We start from the raw sequence: 5036 nt of genomic DNA, 5'->3' as shown, positions 1-5036 counted from the left end.
AAAAGTTGTTGTCACTGTAAATCTTCCCCATAACAAGTCAGCCCTAACTACCCAAACCTCCTGTTTTAGAAAAAGCTCTTTCTCAGAATGCTCTGGTCCCCTTAAAGATAAATAAAGGAAACCAAAAACTCTTCTCACTTCCCCCCCACCCCAGTAAAAACCAGCTGCCCTTTTTAACCCCTTGACTACCCAAAGTTGACTTCAATGTTTATGTCATCTGTGCATTCCTCCCAATTGCCTTGCTTCCTTAATCTTTTCCTATATTTTTCTTCTGCTTCGGAATGTCTGTCTGGTTAATATATTCTGGCAATTGTCATGAGTTTTAGGCTGAATGTTGTCATCTTTTTATAGATAACTGGGAGGTCTTAGGCCAGTCTCTTTCCTGGTGGGCTGTCTAGATTACCAGGTAACAGCTTCAGAGAGCATCAAGACCAGTGGTGGAATTCAATTTTTTTTTACTGTAGGCGTGGCTTGGCGGGCTTGGCGGGCGTGGCAGGGGAAGGATACTGCAAAATCCTATATATCGCTTCATAGTGCTTTTACAGCCCTCTCTAAGCGGCTTATAGAGTCATCCTATTGCCCCCAACAATCTGGGTCCTCATTTTACCCACCTCCGAAGGATGGAAGGCTGAGTCAACCTTTTTTTTTTTTAAATTTGAATTTATATCCCACCCTTCTCCGAAGACTCAGGGCGGCTTACATTGTGTTAAGCAATAGTCTTCATCCATTTGTATAATTATATACAAAATCAACTTTTATTGCCCCCAACAATCTGGGTCATTATTTTACCCACCTCTGAAGGATGGAAGGCTGAGTCAACCTTTTTTTTAATTTTATTTGAATTTATATCCCGCCCTTCTCCGAAGACTCAGGGCGGCTTACATTGTGTCAAGCAATAGTCTTCATCCATTTGTATAATTATATACAAAGTCAACTTTTATTGCCCCCAACAATCTGGGTCCTCATTTTACCTACCTTATAAAGGATGGAAGGCTGAGTCAACCTTGGGCCTGGTGGGACTTGAACTTGGAGTAATTGCAAGCAGCTGTGTTAACAGCAGACTGCTTTAGTCTGTTGAGCCACCAGAGGCCCCTTGAAGTCGTTTGTGATCAAACTGCTGGCAGTTGGCAGAATTAGCCTGCAATACTGCATTCCAACCACTGCGCCACCAGGGCTCCAGCTCCGAGACACATCCAACCGCCTCTCCTTCAAAGCTTTGCCGATTTATCGTCTTTATGCCTTCTGGTCTATTGAGACGAATGCTACAGATCAGCCGAATGAAAAGGAATGCTTTGGGGTTAGACAAAAATTACCCCCCTCTGGCCTCTGCCACCTGTGCTGGCTCCCTACCTTGATCCATCAGTAGGAATGTCTTCATTCTGACTGTCATTCAGCTTTGCAGGGGGGAAAAAAAATCTCCTTGATTCACTCTTCAAATGGAGCTCAGGGCTTTTGAAGCAGGGCTGCCAAACTTTAGGGAAGTGGCCTCTTGCCAGGGAAGTTGCTACACTTTGATCTTCCTACCGTGACAGGTGACAGGTTTTCTGGGATTTCCAGCTGGGACTTTTCCCAACTTTTGCTGCCTTCACAATGAAAAGCATCTGCTTTCTATGCCAAAAGTCCTAAGATGGCATAAAGTTTAAAAAACAAACAAACAAACAAACCCTGGCCTGACACTCTAGAGGTAAAGGTAAAGATTCCTCTCGCACATATGTGCTAGTTGTTCCCAACTCTAGGGGGCGCTGCTCATCTCTGTTTCAAAGCCAAAGAGCCAGCGCTGTCTGAAGACGTCTCCGTGGTCATGTGGCCGGCATGACTAAACGCCAAAGGCGCACGGAACGCTGTTACCTTCCCACCAAATGTGGTCCCTATTTTTCTACTTGCATTTTTTACCTGCTTTTGAATGGTTGGCAGAAGCTGGGACAAGTAACGGGAGCTCACCCCGTTATGTGGCAATAGGATTCGAACCGCTGAACTGCCGACCTGTCGATCGACAAGCTCAGGGTCTTAGCCACTGAGCCACCGCATCCTCTACACACAGCTTCTATTCCACACATTGCATTAAACTATTGCTTATTTAATAACAGCTTATTGAATAAATCACAGTTGTCTGGATTTGCACAGCACGTTGAGCTGCAAATCATAGCTTCCCAGCTGTAATGGTTAGATCAATAAATGGCCAGAAGCTCATATCGAGCAAACCTTATTATAACAGAGTTGGAAGGGATCTTGGAGGCCATCTAGTCCAACCCCTTGCTCAAGCAGAAGATCCTATACCAGGGGTGGAAAACTATGGCCTTTCTATGACTTTTGGATTTCAACTCCCAGAGTTGGGCCCATCCCTTGATCCATGATCCATACATGATCCATACAACGGTCAGTGGTTATGATGGCTCAGGAATTCTGGGAATTGAAGTCCATAAATCAGAAAGTGGCCAAAGTTGAATTCTGGGAGTTGAAGTCCACAAGTCGTAAAAGGGCCCCAGTTCCTCCCCTCCATCCTATAGCCATTGACCATTGTATGGATCATGAAACAAGAAATGGACCCTATGATTGGAGTTCATAGAACAACAACAACAAAAAAAAAAAAGGATGGCACAGAACCAACATCTACCCGTAGAAAGAAAGCTTTCATCCACTTTTAATCCCAGAGACATCTCTGTGCCCACAAAATGAAAAGCATTTCCCAACCCAGCCGAAATGCTTCGTAAACAAAAGAAAGGGAAGGAGGAGAGGCATTGCTAAAGAAAGCAAAGCTTGGCAGATTTAAGGAGCACGGCTTCGATGGATGCAGCTGTTCAAAGGGCAATTTCCAGTTAACATGGCACAACTGCTTCCCTCTTTCTATAAACATTGTGGGCAATGCCTCCAAGGTTAATTCCTTAAGAAGTGGGAAGGCAGTGACAAAACAGATTGGGCATTGTGGTTTATGTTTTGCAGAATAAACACACACTCTAAACAGCCTCCAAAGAGGAGGGTTAGTCCAGGGCTGGGCCGCTGGGGGTCCGCAGGGGTTCTGGAGAACCTCTAGCTAAGATTCTGTGCAATTCAGAGAACCCCCAAATCTCACTTCTGGATGGCCCCGCCCGCCCCTGCCAGGAGTCCCCACGTGACCCGCTTTGGATGCAGGTAAGTATAGGACACACGCAGAGGCTTGGGGAGGATGAAAAACGGGCCTACCGGAAGTTTGGGAGGCCTCCAGAGGGCCTCCGGAGTCTGGGGAGGCTGTTTTAGCCCTCGAAGAAAGCCTCCAGAGTTCGGGGAGGGCAAAAATCCCCCCCACCATGATGCAGGACGCCGACTAGGCCACACCCATCATGGCCACGCCCACCCACCAACCAGGCAGAGAACTCCTTGCTAAAATTTTTGAAGCCCATCCCTGGGTTAGTCTAACACGGGGATCTTCAACCTTAAACACCCAAAGAACCATTTGGACCCGTTTCCCATAAAAAAGAAAACACCGGGAGCCACAAAACCTGGGTGGGCGTGGCCAACTCGACGTCACTTACTTTCGCCAGTCACATGACCCCCCCAGCCACGCCCACCCAGTCAATCATTAGGACAGAGAACTAGTTGTTAAAAAACACCGGGAACCACAAAACCTGGCTGGGTGTGGCATGTGACAGTCACATGATCCCCCCTAGCCACACCCACCCAGTCAATCATTAGGACAGAGAACCAGTTGTTTAAAAACACCGGGAACTACAAAACCCTTTTGACATCTCTTTCTCTCTCTCGCTCCCTCCCTCCCCCTCTCCCTCCCTCCCCCACTCTCTCTGTATCTCTCTGTCTCTGCCCTGGCCGTTTCTCCATCCCCCACTATCCATCCTTATCTTTTCAGGCCAGGCAAGGAGTGACTGGGGAGGGGAGGGGAGGGTGAGGGGCGGAGCCAGCCAGTGGTGGGATCACCTGACAGGGAGCCACAGCAGAGGGCCCAAAGAGTTGCATGCGGCTCTGGAGCCGCAGGTTGCTGACACCCGGTTTAACAGAAAGACTTGGTGCTGGTACCATTTGCGGTAGCCTCCAAGATGGCTGACCTTGGCTATCTTGAAAAAGCTAAACAGGATTGACTCTTACCAGAATTTGGAGGAGATATTGAACTAGTACTTTCCCAAAGCTGTAAACTAATTGGGAAGTTAAATCCTGGAAGAAAGCAGCAGCAAACCATGATTCGAGAAACCATGTAGATAATATTAGCCATGAAGGCACCAGGAGTCGAGCCCAATTTTTAGGAGACTTCTGATGGTTTGGTGTGGTGTTTTTTCCCCCCTATATCTATTCATATAGATGTAGTAAAGATGTTACAGTGTGAAAGCAAGAGATGTAAACAAACAAAAATGGAAGAAGAGAAGATTGGGAGACCCTGATGAAGGTGCTGGGAGAAATGGAAAACGATTCTTTCTAAACCCATTGAAGAGAGTGAATTCCATGCAATCTAGGAACGTGGTAAATGTGTTGACATTCAAATGCCACTCCTCCATTCTCTCCAGTATCACCATTTTATATTGTGAACATTTTGCACTTGGAAAATCTCTAATTCAATTTCTGTACTAAAAGAGAAGAAAGAAAGAAAAAACAAAGAGGAAGAGGAAGGAATGTCTGGTCTATTTGATTGTCTGGTTTTGTCTGGTTGACTGGTTTTGGCAGTCTAAATGCGGTGTGCCTAGGTATAAGATGCAGCCTTGCTTTAAAGGTAAAGGTAAAGGTTCCCCTCGCACATGTGTGCTAGTTGTTCCCAACTCTAGGGGGTGGTGCTCATCTCCGTTTCAAAGCCGAAGAGCCAGTGCTGTCCGAAGACGTCTCCGTAGTCACGTGGCCAGCATGGCTAAACGCCAAAGGCACACGTATCGCTGTTACCTTCCCACCAAAGGTGGTCCCTATTTCTCTACTTGCATTTTTTACCTGCTTTCCAACTACTAGGCTGGCAGAAGCTGGGACAAGTCACGGGAGCTCACCCTGTTACACAGTGCTAAGGATTCGAACCGCTGAACTTCTGACCTTTCTGATCGACAAGCTCAGCATCTTAGCCACTGAGC

This window comes from Ahaetulla prasina, chromosome 13, assembly GCF_028640845.1.
Source record: "Ahaetulla prasina isolate Xishuangbanna chromosome 13, ASM2864084v1, whole genome shotgun sequence".
Taxonomy (NCBI): Eukaryota; Metazoa; Chordata; class Lepidosauria; order Squamata; family Colubridae; genus Ahaetulla; species Ahaetulla prasina.
Note: the sequence above shows the minus strand (reverse complement) of the source record.